Below are 26,161 nucleotides of genomic sequence, written 5' to 3'. Positions count from 1 at the left end.
AAAAAAATACATGGCATACAAGAGAAGAACAGAATATAGCATGTGACATGGTTACCACCATATAAGTGGTCTCTAATGATAAGGTATTATAATTAACATCAATTTCTTTATCCTTCCAGTGCTGCAAATATCAGTTCTTGTTTGGAAAAGAAGGAATGGATATCAGTGTCCAGAGAATGGGGTCAACATAAAAGAAAAGGACTATTAGCATATATTCTGATATGGACAACAAAGATGCTATATTCTTCTGTATTAGCTCTTGATTTTATATATTTTTAGAACCGTAACAAACATATGAAAGTATATGCCGATTGTGAGCTTTCGAGTCAAAATAAAAATAGGTTAAAGAATAATAATATGTGTATTCATTTGTAAATAAAATAATGTAACATAATAAAAACTGTAAAATAATTTATATACCGCTTGTTAAAACAGGCGAGGGGTATATATAATTAAGATTCCTGGAGACGAAACCTAAGTGGAAAAGAGAAGAGAAAAAAAAGGGAGTGAGGGAAGAGAGGGAAAGAAGTAAAAAAAAGGAAGTGGTAAGGATCGATAAGTATGTTTCTTAATAATAAATTCATAATATTTCTAAGTAGTGATATAAGATGTCACATTTAGTGACCTTGTTTCAATATAGTATAGGGCTGCTTATGTTTTTGGGCATGTGCCCGCCCATCTATCTAGTAGCAAATCATAAATTTTCACTTGGCCTGATTTAATGAAATGGTACCTGTAAAAATGTTTCTACCTGAGATTTCCAATTATCCAGTGTTGGGACCTTGGGAGATTTCCATCTTTGTGGAATCAGGGCTTTTGCCCCATTAAGCATGATGAATATAAAAACATGTATTGTTTTATCTTTTAGTTTCAGTAATGAGTGAAAAAGAAGGGTATTTGTTTTTTTTTTGCTAAGGGTACCTCTAAAACCCTTAATATGGCGAGTATAGTAGTGTCCCAAAAAAATGTTAAATGTGGACAAGACAACCATATGTGGAGCATTGAAGCTTCCTCTCCACACCTCCTCCAGCACAGACAGCTGGTATGTTTATATATATTTGCTTAAGTCTGGTTGGGGTAAGATACCAGCAAGATAAAAATGTAAAATTCATGTTTTGCCCGTGCAGACACCAATGAACATTTATGGGCAAGACAAATTGCGTGCCAGGATTTCTGGTCAATTCTAAGCTCTAATTAATTTTGCCATTTGTAAGTGTAGGTAGGGAGGGAATCTTTGCCATGTGAAAAGAGAAGTGGTCAAAATAGTGTGTTTAAGAGGGGTAGTCATTGTACAAAACGCTTCCAATGGGGTGAATAAGCGGATGTGCTTTTTGTAGGTGGGAATGGAAAAAATGAAGTAGCTGAGCATGACCAAACCAAGGTGAGTAGTGATCCACATTTTGTTCCCTAAGAGTTGTAGGTGATTTGTTTTTGTTTTTCTCGGTTGTCACTACATAAAAAGTGCATTCTCAAATAGAGGGTCTTAAAGATGTGGGTGGTTTGATATTGAAGAAAGGGATACCAGGATTACCTCTGAAAGTTGTCAGAGTGGATGTGTGAGATGGAATAAAAATGCACTGAGAATTTTGTCCCATGGTGTAAAAAAAACACTAAAAGTAGAGAGTATTTGTGTTGTAGTATAATTGATGGCCTGTAATGAGAAAGGATGGGCATACTCATTGCACCTCGATCTCTAGGGAGATATAAGATTCGTTTTTGTATTTTAGGTTTAGCTATCATCCATACAAACTGGTCTAGTATAGCCTGTAGTTTAGAGATGAAAACATAAATTATGCTTACCAGATAATTTCCTTTCCTTCTGTATGAGGAGAGTCCATGGCTTCATTACTTACTTGTGGGAAACACAGAACCTGGCCACCAGGAGGAGGCAAAGACACCACAGCCAAAAGCTTAAATACCTCTCCACTTCCCTCATATCCCAGTCATTCTGCCAAGGGAACAAGGAACAGTAGGAGAAATATCAGAGTATAAAAGGTGCCACAAAAATTTGGTTCGCCCAACAGAGAACACTGTCAGGGGCCATGGACTGTCCTCATACAGAAGGAAAGTAAATGATCTGGTAAGCATAATTTATGTTTTCCTTCTTAATATAAGGAGAGTCCACGGCTTCTTTTCTTACTTGTGGGAAACGTATACCCAAGCTCTAGAGGACACTGAATGAAAACGGGAGAGTAAAAAGAGAGGCGGACTCTATTCTTAGGGCACCACAGCCTGTAAAACCTTTCTCCCAAAAACTGCTTCAGCCGAAGCAAAAACGTCAAACTTGCAAAATTTTGAAAAGGTATGTAAGGACGACCAGGTAGCTGCCCTACAAATCTGCTCCATAGAGGCCTCATTCTTGAAGGCCCAAGATGAAGCCACAGCTCTAGTTGAATGATCCGTACTCCTGAGGAGGCTTATGTCCCGCTGTCTCATATGCTAAGCGAATAATACTCAACCAAAAAGATAAGGAAGTGGAAGAGGCCTTCTGCCCTCTGCGCTTCCCAGAATAGACAACAAACAAGGACGAAGTATGTCTAAAATCCTTCATAGCTTGAAGATAGAATTTCAAAAGACCGAACCACATTCAAATTATTAAGTAACCGTTCCTTCGAAGGAGGAGGATTAGGACACAAGGAAGGAACCACAATCTCCTGATTGATGTTACGGTCTGAAACGACCTTGGGAAGAAAACCCAACACAGTATGAAGAACAGCCTTATCAGCATGAAAAACTAGGTAAGGAAGCTCACATTGTAAGGCTGCCATCTCAGAGACTCTGCGTGCCAATGCAATAGCCAGTAGAATAAGAACCTTCCAAGACAGTAATTTAATGTCAACCGAATGCATAGGCTCAAACGGAGCCCTCTGCAGAACCTTAAGAACTAGATTTAAGCTCCAAGGAGGATTGGTAGGTCTAAACACAGGCCTGATTCTAGACAGAGCCTGAACAAAAGACTGCACAGCGAACCTCTTGTGCAATAACACAGAGAGCCGAAATCTGTCCCTTTAGGGAACTAGCAGAAAGGCCCTTCTCCAAACCATCCTGAAGAAAGGAAAGAATCCTGGACACCCTGACCTTATGCCAGGGGAATCCACGCTCTTCACACCAGAATAAGTAGGTCCTCCACACCTTATGATAGATGCGACAAGTGACCGGCTTTCTAGCTTGAATGAGAGTATCAATCACTCTCTCAGAAAAACCTCTCTTGGCTAAGACTAAGCGTTCAATCTTCACGCAGTCAGCCTCAGATAATCTAGATTTTGATGAACAACCCTGCAACAAGGTAACCTCCATGGAGGAGATGCAGACATCCCCACCAGGTCCGCGAACCACATCCTTTGTGGCCACGATGGAGCAATTAGAATTGCCGACGCTTGTTCCTGCTTCATGTGGGCCACTACACGAGGGAGAAGTGGTAACGGTAGAAAAATGTAAACTAGACCGAACCTCTAAGGCACTGCTAATGCATCTACAAGCTCTGCCTAAGGATCCTTGGACAGCAACCCGTATCTGGGTAGCTTGGTATTGAGTTGGGACGCCATGAGATCTATCTCCAGCGTCCCTCATCTGTTGCAAATCTCTGCAAAACACCTCGGGTTGTAGAGACCATTCCCCCAGATGAAAGGATGGTCTGCTGAGAAATCCGCTTCCCAGTTGTCCACACCTGGAATGTGGATCGCTGACAGTGAGCAGTTGTGGGCCTCCGCCCATTCCAGAATCCAAGATACTACCCTCAGTGCTAGGGAGCTCCTCGTTTCCCCCCCCTGATGGTTGATGTAAGCCACTGAGGTTATGTTGTCTTTTTGGAATCTGATAAACTGGGACGAACCCAGAAGAGGCCAAGCCTTCAAAGCATTGAAGATCGCTCGAAGTTCCAAAATGTTGATCGGAAGGAGAGATTCCTCTCGAGTCCACAGGCCCTGTGCCTTCCTGGCACACCAAACAGCTCCCCATCCTTATAGACTTGCGTCTGTAGTCACAATCTCCCAGGATGGTAACAAGAAGGATGTCTCTTGTGACAGGTGATTGGGACAAAGCTACGAAGAAAGCGATTCTCTCGACCAGTTGTCCAGAGAAATCTGTTGTGACAGATATGAGTGGTCGCCGTTACACTGACTCAGCAGCTAAAGAGGTCTGAGATGGAATCTGCAAATGGAATGATGTCTATGCTGGACACCATGAGCCCAATTACCTCCATACACAGGGCCACAGAGGACCTTAAGGAGGGCTGTAGCGCAAGACAATTGGAAATAAGTTGGCAATGTCTTTGGTCTGTAAGAAATATCCTCATGGATATGGATTCTATTATCGTACCCAGGAATTCCACCCTGGTACTGGGAACCAGAGAACTCTTTTCTAAGTTTATCTTCCATCCATGAGATCAAAGAAGAAGTAGAAGAGCCCTTGAATGGTCCTCTGCCAGCCGGCAGGATGGAGCCTGAACCATGTCGTCGTCCAAGTATGGCGCTACTGCTATACCTCTGGATCTCGCCACCGCGAGCAGAGTCCCCAGACCTTCGTAAACACTCTTGGGGCAGTAACTAGACCAAATGGAAGTGCTACAAACTGGAAGTGCTGTTCCAGGAACGCAAATCTTAGGAACGTGAAGTGATCCTTGTGAATTGGAACATAAAGGTAAGCATACTTCAAGTCTATCGTGGTCATGAACTGTCCTTCTTGAACTTAGGGCAGAATGGACCTTATCGTCTCCATCTTGAACAATGGGACCGACAGAAACTTGATTAAACGCACCCTTTTTCTTTGGGACCACAAAAAGGTTTGAGTAGTATCCCAGACCTCTCTCTGCTAGAGGTACTGGCACAATTACTCCCAGGGAGGAGAGATCCCTCACGCACCCTAGAAAAGCTTCTAGTTTTTATGGTCTTGAAGACAGGTTTGATAAGAGGAATCTGCCCCTGGGCAGATTGGATTTGAAACCTATCCTATATCCATGAACAATGACCTCCAGAACCCAAGGGTCTTGCACAACCCCAAGTCAAGCCTCCAAAAAGAGAGCTAGTCTGCCCCCAACACGATCCAGCGACGGATTGGGGTCCGCCCCTTCATGCCGATTTTGTTTCGGCGGGCTTCTTGTTCTGCTTGTATTTATTCCAAGACTGAGACGGTTTCCAAGTTTCCTTGGACTGCTCAGGCTTCGCGGAGGGCTGCTGGCATTGGGATTTATCCAAACGAAAGGGATGAAAATTAGGATCCTGTCCTTTAGGTTTATTCTTCTTATCCTGCGGTAGAAAGGCACCTTTGCCACCAGTGACCGTGGATATGATTGAGTCCAGGCCTGGACCGAAAAGAATCTTCCCCTTAAATGGAAGGGAAAGTAATCTAGATTTTTAAGTCATGTCAGCAGACCAAGACTTCAGTCAGAGTGCCCTACGGGCTAGAACAGAAAGACCCGATGTATTAGCATTCAGGCGAATAATCTGCATATTTGCATCACAGATAAAAGAATTAGCTACCCTCAATGCCTTAATTCTTTCCTGGATCTCGTCAAGTGGACCTTCCACCTTGATCATTTCCGATAAAGAGTCGCACCAATAGGTATAGACTCCAGACACCGCAGCAACCGTCGCTGACAGTTGAAATAAATACCCTGTGTGCTGAAAAATCTTTCTCAACAGAGTTTTTAGCTTCTTATGCATGGGCTGCTTAAACGACAAACTATCCTCAAGCGGGATAGTAGTAGCAAGCGTGGAGATAGTGCCATCCACATTAGGGACAGAACCTCACAACTCCAATTGAGATTCTGGAACCAGGAACAATCTCTTAAAGGAAGAAGAAGGGGAAAAACATAATTTATGTAAGAACTTACCTGATAAATTCATTTCTTTCATATTGGCAAGAGTCCATGAGCTAGTGACATATGGGATATACAATCCTACCAGGAGGGGCAAAGTTTCCCAAACCTCAAAATACCTATAAATACACCTCTCACCACACCCACAATTCAGTTTAACGAATAGCCAAGCAGTGGGGTGATAAAGAAAGGAGTAGAAAGCATCAACAAAGGAAATTTGGAAATAATTGTGCTTTATACAAAAAATCATACCCACCATAAAAAGGGTGGGCCTCATGGACTCTTGCCAATATGAAAGAAATGAATTTATCAGGTAAGTTCTTACATAAATTATGTTTTCTTTCATGCAATTGGCAAGAGTCCATGAGCTAGTGCCATATGGGATATCAATACCCAAGATGTGGAGTCTTCCACTCAAGAGTCACTAGAGAGGGAGGGAATAAAACAAAAACAGCCATATTCCGCTGAGAAAATAATCCACAACCCAAAAATAAGTTTATTTTCAATTTTGAAAGAAAAAAACTTAAATCAAAAAGCAGAAGAATAAAACTGAAACAGCTGCCTGAAGAACTTTTCTACCAAAAACTGCTTCCGAAGAAGCAAATACATCAAAATGGTAGAATTTAGTAAATGTATGCAAAGAGGACCAAGTGGCTGCTTTGCAAATCTGATCAACTGAAGCTTCATTCTTAAAAGCCCATGAAGTGGAGACTGATCTAGTAGAATGAGCTGTAATTCTCTGAGGCGGGGTTTGACCCGACTCCAAATGAGCTTGATGAATCAAAAGTTTCAACCAAGAAGCCAAGGAAATAGCAGAAGCTTTCTGACCTTTCCTAGGACCAGAAAATAAAACAAATAGACTGGAAGTCTTCCTGAAATTTTTAGTAGCTTCCACATAATATTTCAAAGCTCTTACCACATCCAAAGAATGTAAGGATCTCTCCAAAGAATTCTTAGGATTAGGACATAAAGAAGGGACAACAATTTCTCTACTAATGTTGTTAGAAATCACAACCTTAGGTAAAAATTGAAAAGAAGTCCGCAAAACTGCCTTATCCTGATGAAAAATCAGAAAAGGAGATTCACAAGAAAGAGCAGATAGCTCAGAAACTCTTCTAGCAGAAGAGATAGCCAAAAGGAACAACACTTTCCAAGAAAGTAGTTTAATGTCCAAAGAATGCATAGGTTCAAATGGAGGAGCCTGTAAAGCCCTCAGAACCAAATTAAGACTCCAAGGAGGAGAAATTGACTTAATGACAGGCGTAATACGAACTAAAGCCTGTACAAAACAGTGTATATCAGGAAGTATAGCAATCTTTCTGTGAAATAAAACAGAAAGAGCAGAGATTTGTCCTTTCAAGGAACTTGCAGACAAACCCTTATCCAAACCATCCTGAAGAAACTGCAAAATTCTAGGAACTCTAAAAGAATGCCAGGAGAATTTATGAGAAGAACACCATGAAATGTAAGTCTTCCAAACTCTATAATAAATCTTTCTAGAGACAGATTTACGAGCTTGTAACATAGTATTAATCACTGAGTCAGAGAAACCTCTATGACTTAGTACTAAGCGTTCAATTTCCATACCTTCAAATTTAATGATTTGAGATCCTGATGGAAAAACGGACCTTGAGATAGTAGGTCCGGCCGTAACGGAAGTGGCCAAGGCGGGCAACTGGACATCCGAACCAGATCCGCATACCAAAACCTGTGTGGCCATACTGGAGCCACCAGCAACACAAAAGACTGTTCCATGATGATTTTGGAAATCACTCTTGGAAGGAGAACTAGAGGCGGGAAGATGTAAGCAGGTTGATAACACCAAGGAAGTTTCAGCGCATCCACTGCTTCCGCCTGAACATCCCTGGACCTGGACAGGTATCTGGGAATTTTCTTGTTTAGATGAGAGGCCATGAGATCTGAACAATCTGAGAAAACACATCTGGATGGAGAGACCACTCCCCTGGATGTAAAGTCTGGCGGCTGAGATAATTCGCCTCCCAATTGTCTACACCTGGGATATGCACCGCAGAGATTAGACAGGAGCTGGATTACGCCCAAGCAAGTATCCGAGATACTTCTTTCATAGCTTGGGGACTGTGAGTCCCACCCTGATGATTGACATAAGCCACAGTTGTGATATTGTCTGTCTGAAAACAAATGAACGGTTCTCTCTTTAGTAGAGGCCAGAACTGAAGAGCCCTGAGAATTGCACGGAGTTCTAAAATATTTATTGGTAATCTCGCCTCTTGAGATTTCCAAACCCCTTGTGCTGTCAGAGACCCCCAAACAGCTCCCCAACCTGAAAGACTCGCATATGTTGTGATCACAGTCCAGTTTGGGTGAACAAAAGAAGCCCCTTGAACCAAACGATGGTGATCTATCCACCATGTCAGAGAGTGTCGTACATTGGGATTCAAGGATATTAATTGTGATATATTTGTAAAATCCCTGCACCATTGATTCAGCATACAAAGCTGTAGAGGTCTCATGTGAAAACGAGCAAAGGGGATTGCGTCTGATGCTGCAGTCATGAGACCTAAAACTTCCAAGCACATAGCCACTGAAGGGAATGACTGAGACTGAAGGAGCCGACATGCTGCGACCAATTTTAAATGTCTCTTGTCTGTTAGAGACAGAGTCATGGACACTGAATCTATCTGGAAGCCTAAAAAGGTGACCCTTGTCTGAGGAATCAAGAAACTTTTTGGTAAATTGATCCTCCAACCATGTTTCCGAAGAAACAACACTAGTTGATTTGTGTGAGATTCTGCAGTATGCAAAGACTGAGCTAGTACCAAGATATCGTCCAAATAAGGAAACACCGCAATACCCTGTTCTCTGATTACAGATAGTAGGGCACCCAGTACCTTTGAAAAGATTCTTGGAGCTGTTGCTAGGCCAAATGGAAGAGCAACAAATTGGTAATGCTTGTCTAGAAAAGAGAATCTCAGAAACTGATAGTGTTCTGGATGAATCGGAATATGAAGGTATGCATCCTGCAAGTCTATTGTGGACATATAATGTCCTTGCTGAACAAAAGGCAGAATAGTCCTTATAGTCACCATCTTGAAAGTTGGTACTCTTACATAACTATTCAAAATTTTCAGATCCAGAACTGGTCTGAACAAATTTTCTTTCTTTGGTACAATTGAATAAAACCCCAAACCTTGTTCCTAAGGAGGAACTGGCATGATTACCCCTGAAGACTCCAGGTCTGAAACACACTTCAGAAAAGCCTGAGCTTTTACTGGATTTACAGGAATGTGTGAGAGAAAAAATCTTCTCACAGGAGGTCTTACTTTGAATCCTATTCGATACCCTTGAGAGACAATGCTCTGAATCCAATGATTTTGGACAGATTTTATCCAAAAATCCTTGAAAAACCTTAATCTGCCCCCTACCAGCTGAGCTGGAATGAGGGCTGCACCTTCATGCGGACTTAGGGGCAGACTTTGGTTTCCTAAATGGCTTGGATTTATTCCAATTTGAGGAAGGCTTCCAACTGGAAGCAGATTCCTTGGGAGGAGGATTGAGTTTTTGTTCCTTATTCTGACGAAAAGAACGAAAACGGTTAGAAGCCTTAGATTTACCCTTAGGTTTTTTATCCTGAGGCAAAAAAACTCCTTTTCCTCCAGTGATAGTTGAAATAATAGAATCCAACTGAGAACCAAATAAATTATTACCTTGGAAAGAAAGAGATAGTAATCTAGATTTAGATGTCATATCAGCATTTCAAGATTTAAGCCACAAAGCTCTTCTAGCTAATACAGCTAAAGACATGGATCTAACATCAATTTTGATAATATCAAAAATGGCATCACAAATAAAATGATTAGCATGTTGCAGTAAGCGAACAATGCTAGATATGTCAGAATCCAATTCATGTTGCGCTAAATTTTCCAACCAGAAAGTTGATGCAGCCGCAACATCACCCAAAGAAATAGCAGGTCTGAGAAGATGACCTGAATATAAATAGGCCTTCCTTAGATAAGATTCAAGCTTCCTATCTAAAGGATCCTTAAAGGAAGTGCTATCTTCCATAGGAATAGTGGTACGTTTAGCAAGAGTAGAAATAGCCCCTTCAACTTTGGGGATCTTTTCCCAAAACTCTATTGATTTTGTTGGTAAAGGATACAATCTCTTAAACCTTGAAGAAGGAATAAAGGAAGTACCTGGCTTATTCCATTCCCTAGAAATCATATCAGAAATAGCCTCAGGAATGGGAAAAACACCTGGGGAAACCACAGGAGGTTTAAAAACAGTATTTAAACGTTTATTAGACTGAACGTCCATAGGACTGGTTACCTCAATATCCAAAGTAATTAACACTTCTTTTAATAAAGAACGCATATACTCTATTTTAAATAAATAAGTAGATTTGTCAGTGTCAATATCTGAGGAAGGATCTTCTGTTTCAGATAGATCCTCATCAGAAGAGGATAAATTATTATGTTGTTGGTCATTTGAAATTTCATAAGCTAAATGAGAAGTTTTAAAAGACCTTTTACGTTTATTAGAAGGTGGAAATGCAGACAAAGCCTTCATAATAGAATCAGAAACAAATTCTTTAAAATTTACAGGTATATCATGCACATTAGAAGTTGAAGGAACTGCAACTGGCAATGTACTATTACTGATAGAAACACTATCTGCATGTAAAAGTTTATCATGACAACTATTACAAATGACATTTGGTGGAATAATTTCTACAATTTTACAACAAATGCACTTAGCTTTGGTAGAACCGATGTCAGGCAGCAATGTTCCAGCAGAAACTTCAGAGACAGGATCAGATTGGGACATCTTGCTCAATGTAAGAGAAAAAACAACATATAAAGCAAAATTATCTATTTCCTTAAATGATAGTTTCAGGAATGGGAAAAAATGCAAAAGCATAGGCCTCTTGATAGAGAAGAAAGCAGGAGGCAAACATCAATGGAGTATTGAAATAATGAAAAAAATTTGGCGCCAAGGATGACGCACAACGTAACGTAAACTTTTTTGCCGCCAAAAATGACCGGAAATGACACGCTTGCGTCACTAATGACGCCGCCGTGTGAAAGGTCTCGACGTCACGTATGACGCCTGGAAATGACGAAGTTGCGTCATAAACGTATTTTTTCGCGACAAAAAAAGTTCGCGACAAAAATGACGCAATAAAGTCTAGCATTTGACACACCCGCAATTGCAAAAAGTAGTCAAATTGAAAAAAAGACTAAACCCCAGGTAAGAAATAAATTTCTTAAAGTGTTTATATTCCCAAATATGAAACTGACAGTCTGCAGAAGGAAATACATGAACCTGACTCATGGCAAATATAAGTACAATACATATATTTAGAACTTTATATAATTGCATAAAGTGCCAAACCATAGCTGAGAGTGTCTTAAGTAATAAAAACATACTTACCAAAAGACACCTATCCACATATAGCAGATAGCCAAACCAGTACTAAAACAGTTATTAGTAGAGGTAATGGTAAATTGAGAGTATATCGTCGATCTGAAAAGGGAGGTAGGAGATGAATCTCTACGACCGATAACAGAGAACCTATGAAATAGACCCCCGTTAGGGAAATCCTCGTATTCAAATAAGTGATACTCCCTTCACGTCCCTCTGACATTCGCTGTACTCTGAGAGGAATCGGGCTTCAACAATGCTGAGAAGCTCATATCAACGTAGAAATCTAAGTACAAACTTACTTCACCACCTCCATAGGAGGCAAAGTTTGTAAAACTGAATTGTGGGTGTGGTGAGGGGTGTATTTATAGGCATTTTGAGGTTTGGGAAACTTTGCCCCTCCTGGTAGGATTGTATATCCCATATGTCACTAGCTCATGGACAATTGCCTATTCCCATGCATTCTTAATAATATTCGCCATCTTTACGGGAACCCTGAAAGTCTGTGGCACCACCCTGTTCTCATAAACCTTATCAAATTTAGGAATAGAAGGCTCCTCTGGTAATTTAGGTTCTGGAACCTCTAAAGTAGTCAAAACTTCCTTCAACAGAAAGCGTAAGTGTTCGATCCTAAATCTAAAGTCTGGTTCCTCTGCAGCCGGAGGTTTAGAGGCAGCCGATTCCGACCCAGAAAGAGCATCCTCTGAAGCATCAGAGGCGTCCCCTGTGACGAAAGGCAAAGAATGACTGGGATATGAGGGAAGTGGGGGAGGTATTTAAGCCGTTGCCTGGGGTGTCTTTGCCTCCTCCTGGTGGCCAGGTTCTGTATTTCCCACAAGGAATGAAGCTGTGGACTCTCCTCATATTAAGAAGGAAATTATATGCTAAGGGGTTGGGAAGGGTTTGCAAAATATAAATAATTATTGGGAGAACATTCATTTTAATAGCATTTACCTGTCCCATCCAAGATAACGGTTTATTTCACCAGCTAGATAGATTATTAGTGATAGCAGTAAGTAAGGTTTGATAATTATATTCAAAGAAGGAGTAAGGATCAGGATAAATTCCCAATTATCTCATCTTTTTATGTTGGATTTTCAATGTACATAATATGACTTTTGTCATTATCCCCTCTGGTGTTGTAATGTTCAATAGTTCTGATTTGTCCAAATTTAGGTGGAAATTTAAGCGTTTGCAATATTCTTCTAATTCTGTCAATAGGGCTGGGAAAGAGCTATCTAAATTTGTCAGTGAGAACAGGATGTCATTGGCGTACAACGCCATTTTATGTTCAGTATCAAAATTTGAATACCTTTTGTGCTTGGGTTCTTCCTAATCCTTTGTGTGAGGTTCTCAATAGATAGCGGGAATGATGGGTGCCATTTCTAATCTTGAACGGTTGAGAAAGAATACCATTGACCTTGACCCTTGCTGTCAGGTCAAAGTACAGTGAAAAGACCATGTTAATATACTTGTGTCCTATATTCATGTGTGACCGGGTAGATCTGAGAAATTCCCAATTCACCCTGTCAAAGGCCTTCTAAGCGTCTGTCCAAATTAAAGTGAGGGGGGTGTTATGAATACAGGATTAAGTGATAAGTTGAGTTACGCGCAGGGTGCTGTCCCCAACTTCTCTCCATGGAATGAACCCCACTTGATCTGGAGATATCAGGTGTGACATATGTTTATTCTAAGATTTTACCAAATATCTTTATGTCTAAGATTAGAAGGGATATTGGCCTGACATTTTCTGGTTTAGTAGATGGTTTACCAGGTTTAGGTAGGATTGCTATGTGGGCTTCGAGCATGGATGATGTAAATCCATTGTTATCAGATAGGGAATTAAATACTTTAGCCAGATGAGGAGACAGGAGCTTAGAAAATGTTTTATATTATTTGGCGCTGTAACAGTCAGGGTCTGGGCACTTACCTGACTGAAGTTTTTTAATTGCATTGGCTATCTCTTCACATGAAATTGGTAAATCTAGAGTTTTGGAGTCTACAGAGTCTAGATAGGGAGCAACAATTTCATTAACATATTCAGTATGCACGGATGATGTGGGAATTTGGTCATTGGAGGGGACATGTTTCATTGAACTACCTTTCAAATTATAAAGAGAGGAACAGTACTTGTGAAATACCTCTGCTATTTCTTTACTTTCTACTCTAGGGAGACGGCCTTTATTATTGTTAATGGTATGTACAAAAGATTTAAGGCGATTACATTGTAGGAGCCAAGCAAGTTGTTTTCCTGCCTTGTTTCCACTTTTGAAGAAGTGTTGTTTTGTGTATAGGCTTTCTTTTGGTATTCTCCAAATAAATATATTTCTCGCTTGTGTTAAAGAATGTATGAGTTTTTCATCTGAAGGAGTTAGTTTATGTTGTTTTTCTAAGCCTCAAATTTTAGTGAGGCGAGAGTTATGGTCAATTATTTTGTCCTTTCCTTGCTTAGCCTTAATTTGTATAAGTTTGCCTAGTATAAAGCATTTATGTGCTTCCCAGATTGTTGGAGACATTCGTTTTGTGGAGTAATGACTGCTCGATGTGCTTCTGGTGAAGTTTATTATCTAGCAGTAGATCATCTAATTTCCATTGAAATGGTATGATAGGGGTCTTCGGACAATCTATAGCACAAAGTACTAATGCATCGTCAGACCATGTAATTGGCAGGATCCTAGTAGATTCTAAGAGACATTCCTATTTTGTCAGGAACAAAGTAGTCTAATCCCCAATGGTATATAATTGTGTTTTAACGCAGAGCATCAGTGACAAATTTGAGAGCACGTCTCTTTTGCAAAGTGGTAGGGCTTATATCATATAAGACTTGAATTTAGATTCCTGCGTGTGGTTCAAATGTTTCTTAGTATGTCTTTATCTTTTAAATTCAACATACTGACTATGATGCCTGAGTGGTGCCTTCAGCGGTGGCTTGGATCTCAAGGCTCTGTGCTCTCTTTCAAATGTAATCCCTCCTGCATCAGGTGTGCCTTTGATGGATCAAATTAAGTCTTGGAGATAGCCATGGCCGTAGGGGTGACAGATTCAGGGACTCCTCTAATAGGCAAATTGTTTCAGCGGCTCCGGTTTTGTCCATAATTTAATTGTCTCATCTTGAGAAGACACCAGAGCTGACGTATCTCATTTCTTTATGTAGGTTGGTAAGTCCATCTTCCAGATTGGTAACCCTTTGGACTACTTGATTCAGGTCTTTACACAAGTCTCCAAAGAGGCTGCACATTTCAGTCATTTGTATTTTTTTCTTTTTTAAGGGTGAGTAGTGATTTTTTTTCATGAGAAAGTTAGTCTTTTTGACATATATATATATATATATATATATATACACACACACACACACACACACACACACACATGCACACATACAGTATACAACAAAAGTGAGTACACCACAGGGCAATATCATTTAAATATCAAATTATTCAAAACTGTATTACCTCAATAATTGTTTTATTTTATGTCAATTAAAAACAAATACTTTAGAAAGATTATATTGAAAATATAGGCCCCAAAGTAGAAACTTAATTAAATAAAAGTGAATACACCTGTGGTCACTGACACACAAGTTAGATCACTGAAACAAAATTGAGTACACCTATGATTTCCAATTAGCCTAATTGCATGAACATAGTTACCAGAACAGTAAAGCCAATGGGCTGTGTCTATCTGCAAGTTTGCATTACGTCTCCACATGGAAAAGAATTGCCAGAGGAATTGAAAAAACATAATTTATGTAAGAACTTACCTGATAAATTCATTTCTTTCATATTAGCAAGAGTCCATGAGCTAGTGACGTATGGGATATACATTCCTACCAGGAGGGGCAAAGTTTCCCAAACCTCAAAATGCCTATAAATACACCCCTCACCACACCCACAAATCAGTTTAACGAATAGCCAAGAAGTGGGGTGATAAGAAAAAAGTGCGAAAGCATATAAAATAAGGAATTGGAATAATTGTGCTTTATACAAAAAAATCATAACCACCACAAAAAGGGTGGGCCTCATGGACTCTTGCTAATATGAAAGAAATGAATTTATCAGGTAAGTTCTAACATAAATTATGTTTTCTTTCATATAATTAGCAAGAGTCCATGAGCTAGTGACGTATGGGATAATGACTACCCAAGATGTGGATCTTTCCACACAAGAGTCACTAGAGAGGGAGGGATAAAATAAAGACAGCCAATTCCTGCTGAAAATAATCCACACCCAAAATAAAGTTTAATGAAAACATAAGCAGAAGATTCAAACTGAAACCGCTGCCTGAAATACTTTTCTACCAAAAACTGCTTCAGAAGAAGAAAACACATCAAAATGGTAGAATTTAGTAAAAGTATGCAAAGAGGACCAAGTTGCTGCTTTGCAAATCTGATCAACCGAAGCTTCATTCCTAAACGCCCAGGAAGTAGAAACTGACCTAGTAGAATGAGCTGTAATCCTTTGAGGCAGAGTTTTACCCGACTCGACATAGGCATGATGAATTAAAGATTTCAACCAAGATGCCAAAGAAATGGCAGAAGCTTTCTGGCCTTTTCTAGAACCGGAAAAGATAACAAATAGACTAGAAGTCTTTCGGAAAGACTTAGTAGCTTCAACATAATATTTCAAAGCTCTAACAACATCCAAAGAATGCAACGATTTCTCCTTAGAATTCTTAGGATTAGGACATAATGAAGGAACCACAATTTCTCTACTAATGTTGTTGGAATTCACAACCTTAGGTAAAAATTGAAAAGAAGTTCGCAACACCGCCTTATCCTGATGAAAAATCAGAAAAGGAGACTCACAAGAAAGAGCAGATAATTCAGAGACTCTTCTGGCAGAAGAGATCGCCAAAAGGAATAAAACTTTCCAAGAAAGTAATTTAATGTCCAATGAATGCATGGGTTCAAAAGGAGGAGCTTGAAGAGCCCCCAGAACTAAATTCAAACTCCAAGGAGGAGAAATTGACTTAATGACAGGTTTTATACGAACCAAAGCTTGTACAAAACAATGAATATCAGGAAGATTAGCAATCTTTCTGTGAAAAAGAACAGAAAGAGCAGAGATTTGTCCTTTCAAGGAACTTGCGGACAAACCTTTATCTAAACCATCCTGAAGAAACTGTAAAATTCTCGGTATTCTAAAAGAATGCCAAGAAAAATGATGAGAAAGACACCAAGAAATATAAGTCTTCCAGACTCTATAATATATCTCTCTAGATACAGATTTACAAGCCTGTAACATAGTATTAATCACAGAGTCAGAGAAACCTCTTTGACCAAGAATCAAGCGTTCAATCTCCATACCTTTAAATTTAAGGATTTGAGATCCTGATGGAAAAAAGGACCTTGCGACAGAAGGTCTGGTCTTAACGGAAGAGTCCACGGTTGGCAAGAGGCCATCCGGACAAGATCCGCATACCAAAACCTGTGAGGCCATGCCGGAGCTACCAGCAGAACAAACGAGCATTCCTTCAGAATCTTGGAGATTACTCTTGGAAGAAGAACTAGAGGCGGAAAGATATAGGCAGGATGATACTTCCAAGGAAGTGATAATGCATCCACTGCCTCCGCCTGAGGATCCCGGAATCTGGACAGATACCTGGGAAGTTTCTTGTTTAGATGAGACGCCATCAGATCTATTTCTGGAAGTTCCCACATTTGAACAATCTGAAGAAATACCTCTGGGTGAAGAGACCATTCGCCCGGATGCAACGTTTGGCGACTGAGATAATCCGCTTCCCAATTGTCTATACCTGGGATATGAACCGCAGAGATTAGACAGGAGCTGGATTCCGCCCAAACCAGAATTCGAGATACTTCTTTCATAGCCAGAGGACTGTGAGTTCCTCCTTGATGATTGATGTATGCCACAGTTGTGACATAGTCTGTCTGAAAACAAATGAACGATTCTCTCTTCAGAAGAGGCCAAGACTGAAGAGCTCTGAAAATTGCACGGAGTTCCAAAATATTGATCGGTAATCTCACCTCCTGAGATTCCCAAACTCCTTGTGCCGTCAGAGATCCCCACACAGCTCCCCAACCTGTAAGACTTGCATCTGTTGAAATTACAGTCCAGGTCGGAAGAACAAAAGAAGCCCCCTGAATTAAACGATGGTGATCTATCCACCACGTCAGAGAGTGTCGTACAATCGGTTTTAAAGATATTAATTGAGATATCTTTGTGTAATCCCTGCACCATTGATTCAGCATACAGAGCTGAAGAGGTCGCATGTGAAAACGAGCAAAGGGGATCGCGTCCGATGCAGCAGTCATAAGACCTAGAATTTCCATGCATAAGGCTACCGAAGGGAATGATTGTGACTGAAGGTTTCGACAAGCTGAAATTAATTTTAGACATCTCTTGTCTGTCAAAGACAGAGTCATGGACACTGAATCTATCTGGAAACCCAGAAAGGTTACCCTTGTCTGAGGAATCAATGAACTTTTTAGTGAATTGATCCTCCAACCATGATCTTGAAGAAACAACACAAGTCGATTCGTATGAGATTCTGCAAAATGTAAAGACTGAGCAAGTACCAAGATATTGTCCAAATAAGGAAATACCACAATACCCTGTTCTCTGATTACAGACAGAAGGGCACCGAGAACCTTTGTAAAAATTCTTGGAGCTGTAGCTAGGCCAAACGGCAGAGCCACAAACTGGTAATGCTTGTCCAGAAAAGAGAATCTCAGGAACTGATAGTGATCTGGATGAATCGGAATATGCAGATATGCATCCTGTAAATCTATTGTGGACATATAATGCCCTTGCTGAACAAAAGGCAAGATAGTCCTTACAGTTACCATTTTGAATGTTGGTATCCTTACATAACGATTCAATATTTTTAGATCCAGAACTGGTCTGAAGGAATTCTCCTTCTTTGGTACAATGAAGAGATTCGAATAAAACCCCAGCCCCTGTTCCAGAACTGGAACTGGCATAATTACTCCAGCCAACTCTAGATCTGAAACACATTTCAGAAATGCTTGAGCTTTCACTGGATTTACTGGGACACGGGAAAGAAAAAATCTCTTTGCAGGAGGTCTTATCTTGAAACCAATTCTGTACCCTTCTGAAACGATGTTCTGAATCCAAAGATTGTGAACAGAATTGATCCAAATTTCTTTGAAAAAACGTAACCTGCCCCCTACCAGCTGAGCTGGAATGAGGGCCGCACCTTCATGTGGACTTAGAAGCTGGCTTTGCTTTTCTAGAAGGCTTGGATTTATTCCAGACTGGAGATGGTTTCCAAACTGAAACTGCTCCTGAGGATGAAGGATCAGGCTTTTGTTCTTTGTTGAAACGAAAGGAACGAAAACGATTATTAGCCCTGTTTTTACCCTTAGATTTTTTATCCTGTGGTAAAAAAGTTCCTTTCCCACCAGTAACAGTTGAGATAATAGAATCCAACTGAGAACCAAATAATTTGTTACCCTGGAAAGAAAGGGAAAGTAGAGTTGATTTAGAAGACATATCAGCATTCCAAGTTTTAAGCCATAAAGCTCTTCTAGCTAAAATAGCTAGAGACATAAACCTGACATCAACTCTGATAATATCAAAAATGGCATCACAGATAAAATTATTAGCATGTTGAAGAAGAATAATAATATTATGAGAATCATGATCTGTTACTTGTTGCGCTAAAGTTTCCAACCAAAAAGTTGAAGCTGCAGCAACATCAGCCAATGATATAGCAGGTCTAAGAAAATTACCTGAACACAGATAAGCTTTTCTTAGAAAGGATTCAATTTTCCTATCTAAAAGATCCTTAAAGGAAGTACCATCTGCCGTAGGAATAGTAGTACGTTTAGCAAGGGTAGAAATAGCCCCATCAACTTTAGGGATTTTGTCCCAAAATTCTAATCTGTCAGACGGCACAGGATATAATTGCTTAAAACGTTTAGAAGGAGTAAATGAATTACCCAAATTATTCCACTCTCTGGAAATTACTTCAGAAATAGCACCAGGAACAGGAAAAACTTCTGGAATAACCACAGGAGATTTAAAGACCTTATCTAAACGTTTAGATTTAGTATCAAGAGGACCAGAATCCTCAATTTCTAAAGCAATTAGTACTTCTTTAAGTAAAGAACGAATAAATTCCATTTTAAATAAATATGAAGATTTATCAGCATCAACCTCTGAGACAGAATCCTCTGAACTAGAAGAGTCATTAGAATCAGAATGATGATGTTCATTTAAAAATTCATCTGTATAAAGAGAAGTTTTAAAAGATTTTTTATGTTTACTAGAAGGAGGAATAACAGACATAGCCTTCTTGATGGATTCAGAAACAAAATCTCTTATGTTATCAGGAACACTCTGAACATTAGATGTTGATGGAACTGCAACAGGTAATGGTACTTTACTAAAGGAAATATTATCTGCATTAACAAGTTTGTCATGACAATTAATACAAACAACAGCTGGAGGAACAGCTACCAAAAGTTTACAGCAGATACACTTAGCTTTGGTAGTTCCAGCACCAGACAGCGATTTTCCTGAAGTATCTTCTGACTCAGATGCAACGTGAGACATCTTGCAATATGTAAGAGAAAAAACAACATATAAAGCAAAATTGATCAAATTCCTTAAATGACAGTTTCAGGAATGGGAAAAAATGCCAAGGAACAAGCTTCTAGCAACCAGAAGCAATGAAAAATGAGACTTAAATAATGTGGAGACAAAAGCGACGCCCATATTTTTTAGCGCCAAATAAGACGCCCACATTATTTGGCGCCTAAATGCTTTTGGCGCCAAAAATGACGCCACATCCGGAACGCCGACATCTTTGGCGCAAAAGAACGTCAAAATATGACGCAACTTCCGGCGACACGTATGACGCCGGAAACAGAAAAGATTTTTTGCGCCAAAAAAGTCCGCGCCAAGAATGACGCAATAAAAAGAAGCATTTTCAGCCCCCGCGAGCCTAACAGCCCACAGGGAAAAAAAGTCAAATTTTTTAAGGTAAGAAAAATGATTGATTCAAATGCATTATCCCAAATATGAAACTGACTGTCTGAAAATAAGGAATGTTGAACATCCTGAGTCAAGGCAAATAAATGTTTGAATACATATATTTAGAACTTTATTAAAAAAGTGCCCAGCCATAGCTTAGAGTGTCACAGAAAATAAGACTTACTTACCCCAGGACACTCATCTACATGTTTGTAGAAAGCCAAACCAGTACTGAAACGAAAATCAGCAGAGGTAATGGTATATATATATATATATATAAGAGTATATCGTCGATCTGAAAAGGGAGGTAAGAGATGAATCTCTACGACCGATAACAGAGAACCTATGAAATAGACCCCGTAGAAGGAGATCATTGAATTCAAACAGGCAATACTCTCCTCACATCCCTCTGACATTCACTGCACGCTGAGAGGAAAACCGGGCTCCAACCTGCTGCGGAGCGCATATCAACGTAGAGCACAAACTTACTTCACCACCTCCATAGGAGGCAAAGTTTGTAAAAACTGATTTGTGGGTGTGGTGAGGGGTGTATTTATAGGCATTTTGAGGTTTGGGAAACTTTGCCCCTCCTGGTAGGAATGTATATCCCATACGTCACTAGCTCATGGACTCTTGCTAATTACATGAAAGAAATCTGATTGTGAGACTTCACAAAGATGGAAAAGGATACAGGAAGATTGGTGACCAACTAAAAATAAGTCAGAACACAGTTGCAGCAGTAATCAGGAGGCATAAATCGATACACAGTGCCAAAAATCAGAGCCGCAGTGGTTGTCCTCCTAAAATGACGCCACGGACAGTGCGCTACTTGAACAATCTAGCTCTGAAAAACAGGTAACAGGCAAGTGCTTCAGATTTGCATCAAGGCAAGTGCTTCAGATTTGGCTCAGGGATTATCGATAGAAATTGGAGTTTCTGTGACAGCTCAGACAGTGCTAAGGACATTGCATAACGTCAACTTCTATGGACAGCATTCAAGGAAAAAAAACATTGCTTGCACAAAAATGCAAGATTAAACTTTGCTAAACAACATGAAAAGCCTGATGAATACTGGGAGCACATTATTTTGTAAAATGGCCAAGACACAATTTTTCGGCTCAGATGGGGTGCAGCATGTTTGGTGTGAACCTGGTCTGGATTATTACAGTGAATGCATAGTCCCAACAGTGAATCATGGAGGTGGGAGTGTGACGATATGGGACTGCAAAAGGTGTTGGGGAGATAACATTTATAGATGGCACCATGAATGCCAGCAATATACCAAAATACTGGCTGACAAGATGACTCCTAGTCTCCAGAAGTTTGGCAGAGGACGAATATTCCAGCATGATAACGATTCAAAGGAGTTTTTAAAGGAGAAACAAGTGAAAACTATGACCTGGCCAAGTATGTCACCTGACTTGAATCCAGTAGAACACCTTTGGCGTAGGGCTGGGCGAAATGGGCAAAAAAAAAAGTCGCTTTTTTAAAAAAAAAAAAAATGCGATTGCGTTTTAATCGCGATTTTCTTATAAATGACTATAACACCTTCATTTTGCATTATAAAGTTTATTTAACACTACAGAATCTTAATGTACATGTTTCTCAATGTCCAATACACTCTTGGAGCAAAAAAATACAAACCACAAAATAGTTCAAATAAAATTTGCTGCCTGTGATGTGATTAAATAGTAGCAACTAGCTATTAATTAGGTCTTATGACACACAACATTGTCATGTTTTCTTGGACAGTCATTCTAACTGTGGACAGTGGTATGATTAACAAATGAAGCAGTGTAAGCCACACACACACACACATATATATATATATTATATTTTTTTTCTTCTTTTTTAAACATTTAATTTGACTTAAAATGAGCCCTGCTCCTGTCCAGGAATCCATTACAGGCATATAGCAGTAGGGGTGGGGGTCTGCTCCTTTCAGAAATGCTGTGCCTTGTTGATATAAAATACATTGTAGATGCAGTTAAGTTAACCCAGCAACAGAGGGGACTGCAGTTTTAGCCTTTTTGGGAGCCGTGGGCTTAACTGCATCTGCTATGTATTTAAGCCGTTTCTCAGAGAGCAGGAGATTGTGTGGGAGGTTCCATAATGTTTACATACCCTAAGTTTCAGACTGCAGATGTCCCTAGGGGGAAATATAAGTAAGTGGCTTTCTCTGCTCTTCATTCCTGCATGGGCTCTGCTTTAAGATTTCTTGATTGATCGGCTGCTTATGAGAACAGAAAGTGAAAGTAAAAGAGCCATTTTACAAATGTGTGCTAAAAGCAACCACTAGATGGAGCTGGTTTGCAAGAAATCACAAATAAATCAATGCATTACAGCCACTTCTAAAGGAATTTTTTATGTAGGAAGAAACCGCCACTTCTCGCGGTTTTAAAATCCCGGCGATTAATCACGGTTTTAAATCGCATATGCGATTAATCGTGCAGCCCTACTTTGGCGTATTTTAAAGAGAATGGTAGAGCAACACAACGCCTCCAGCAAAGAGCAGCTGAAAAAAAATTCTCTCTAAAGAAGGGCAGAACAACTCTCCAGAAATTTGTACGACACTGGTTTCCTCCATGCCAAGGAGGATTGAGTCTCATCAAAAATACAGGTGGACATGCAAAGTATTGAAAACAATAAAAGATTTGAATCTCAGTAATGAGAGGTGCACTGACTTTTGTTGCATTGATTTCCTGCTTTTGGGCTGAATTTTTAATATAGTAAATCTAAACTGTTCGTTTTTAATTTCACATAAGAGTAAATACACTACTGTAAAACTTAGACGTAATGCAGTTACTGTTAGGTTATACAATTTTGAATTATTTGACATTTAAGTGATATTGCACTGGGTGTACTCACTTCTGTTGTATTATATATATATATATATATATATATATATATATATTTTTTTTGATACAAGAGATAGGGTGCACACAGATAGAACTAAAGGGTAAAGCGTATTGTGCTGGCAATCCTAAATGAATATAAACAAATTAATTAGAAAAGAGCTCTAACATATCAAAAGAACAAGACACAGTGTGGAGAACGCCAGCATGGTGGATATGCTGTGAATCTGACGATATCAAGTGAACACAACACAACCAAGCAAGTGAAGAGCTGCATAGGCGGAATACATCGCTGTAAGTCACACCACGGATGAGATCCTGCCAGGTAATACCGTAGAGTGTGTGAAGATAGCGGAGGTAAGCCATGCAGTAATACGTCTTGCACACTGAAAGTTTAAAGTTGGAGCTGTCATTAGCACATGGGATCAAGTTTGCAATAGTACTAGTACCATCCTTTGGACTCTCACTTTATATCCTTAATCCGGTACCGGAACAAATACACATAATGAGATATCAAGGACGGTAATCTGTCTAAATCTTTAAACCGGAGCGTGTTTTTAACACTTAAGTGCCCGGCATCAAGAACGGACTTTCTCATGAGTTAACAATACTATGCAAATGCTAGCTCACAGATGACAGTAGTGCACTACGCTTGGTATATGTTTGTGTGCTGTATCTTGTTGTTGCCATTTTTCTCAGCATGTATCTAGGCCAAGCCTGAAGAGCCTTGAATATCGCTCTTAGTTCCAGAATATTTATTGGAAGGAGAGACTCCTCCTGAGTCCACGATCCCTGAGCCTTCAGGGAGTTCCAGACTGCACCCCAACCTAGAAGGCTGGCATTTGTTGTTACAATTGTCTAATCTGGCCTGCGAAAGGTCATACCTTTGGACAGATGGACCCGAGATAGCTACCAGGGAAAAGAATCCCTGGTCTCTTGGTCCAGATTCAGTTGAGGGGACAAATCTGTGTAAATCCCGCTCCACTGACTGAGCATGAATAGTTGCAGCGGTCTGAGATGTAAGCGTGCAAACGGCACTATTTCCATTGCCGCTACCATTAAGCCGATTACTTCCATACACTGAGCCACCGAAGGGCACGGAATGGAATGAAGAACCCGGCAGGAATTTAGAAGCTTTGATAATCTGGACTCCGTCAGGTGAATTTTCATTTCTATAGAATCTATCAGAGTCCCTAGAAAGGAAACTCTTGTGAGTGGGGATAGAGAACTCTTTTCCTCGTTCACTTTCCACCCATGCGACCTCATAAATGCCAGTACTACGTCTGTATGAGACTTGGCAATTTGGAAGTTTGACGCCTGTATCAGGATGTCGTCTAAATAAGGGGCTACTGCTATGCCCCGCGGCCTTAGGACCGCTATAAGCGACCCTAGAACCTTTGTAAAGATTCTTGGGGCTGTAGCTAATCCAAAGGGAAGAGCTACAACTGGTAATGCCTGTCTTGAAAGGCAAACCTGAGAAACCGATGATGATCTTTGTGTATTGGAATGTGAAGATAAGCATCCTTTAGATCCACTGTAGTCATATATTGACCCTCCTGGATCAGTGGTAGGATGGTACGAATAGTTTCCATCTTGAACGACGGAACTTTGAGGAATTTGTTTAAGATCTTTAGATCCAAAATTGGTCTGAAGGTTCCCTCTTTTTTGAGAACCACAAACAGATTTGAGTAAAAACCCTGTTCCTGTTCACTCCCATAACTAGGAGGTCTCATACACAGTGTAAGAATGCCTCTCTCTTTATCTGGTGTGCAGATAATTGTGAAAGGTGAAATCTCCCTTTTGGGGGGGAAGCTTTGAAGTCCAGAAGATATCCCTGGGATATAATTTCCAACGCCCAGGGATCCTGAACATCTCTTGCCCACGCCTGGGCGAAGAGTGAAAGTCTGCCCCCTACTAGATCCGTTACCGGATAGGGGGCCGTTCCTTCATGCTGTCTTAGAGGCAGCAGCAGGCTTTTTTGACCTGCTTACCTTTTTTCCAGGTCTGGTTTGGTCTCCAGACCGTCTTAGATTGAGCAAAAGTTCCCTCTTGTTTATTATTAGAGGAAGTTGATGCCGCACCTGCCTTGAAGTTTTGAAAGGCACGAAAATTAGACTGTTTAGCCCTAGATTTGGACCTGTCCTGAGGAAGGGCATGACCTTTTCCTCCAGTGATATCAGCAATAATCTCCTTCAAACCAGGCCCGAATAGGGTCTGCCCCTTGAAGGGAGTGTTAAGTAGCTTAGATTTTGAAGTCACGTCAGCTGACCATGATTTAAGCCATAGCGCTCTGCGCGCCTGTATAGCAAAACCAGAATTCTTAGCCGTTAGTTTAGTCAAATGAACAATGGCATCAGAAATAAAAGAATTGGCTAGCTTAAGTGCTCTAAGTTTGCCAAGTATGTCATCCAATGGAGTCGCTACCTGTAAAGCCTCTTCCAGAGACTCAAACCAGTATGCCGCAGCAGCAGTGACGGGCAATGCATGCAAGGGGCTGTAGGATAAAACCTTGTTGTATAAATATTTTCTTAAGGTAACCTTCTAATTTTTTATCCATTGGATCTAAAAAAGCTCAACTGTCCTCGACAGGAATAGTAGTACGCTTTGCTAGAGTAGAAACTGCTCCCTCCACCTTAGGGACTGTCTGCCATAAGTCCCGTGTGGTGGCGTCTATTGGAAACATTTTTCTAAAAATAGGAGGGGAAGAGAACGGCACACCTGGTCTATCCCATTCCTTATTAATCATTTTTGTAAACCTTTTAGGTATTGGAAAAACATCAGTACACACCGGCACTGCAAATATTTATCCAGTCTACACAATTTCTCTGGCACTGCAATGGAAACACAGTCATTCAGAGCAGCTAAAACCTCCCTAAGCAACACGCGGAGGTGTACAAGCTTAAATTTAAATGTAGAAATATTAGAATCAGGTATCTTCCTGAGTCATTAACATCACCCACTGACTGAAGCTCTCTTTCCTCAGCTTCTGCATATTGTGAGGCAGTATCAGACATGGTTCTTAAAGCGTCAGTATGCTCTGCATTTTGTCTCACCCCAGAGCTATCTCGCTTATCTCTAAGTTCAGGTAGTCTGGCTAATACCGCTGACAGTGTATTATCCATGACTGC

At 40.2% G+C, this 26,161-nt stretch overlaps 1 protein-coding gene across 1 annotated transcript in view; it reads right to left on the bottom strand.

Annotated features, from left to right (window-relative positions):
* FANCA (FA complementation group A) overlaps positions 1–26,161 on the bottom strand; it is a 442,214-nt gene that overhangs the window by 163,656 nt on the left and 252,397 nt on the right. The gene's annotated exons all lie outside the window — the stretch shown is intronic.

This window comes from Bombina bombina, chromosome 1 (assembly GCF_027579735.1).
Source record: "Bombina bombina isolate aBomBom1 chromosome 1, aBomBom1.pri, whole genome shotgun sequence".
Taxonomy (NCBI): domain Eukaryota; kingdom Metazoa; phylum Chordata; class Amphibia; order Anura; family Bombinatoridae; genus Bombina; species Bombina bombina.
This window is presented reverse-complemented; position numbering and strand designations above follow the sequence as displayed.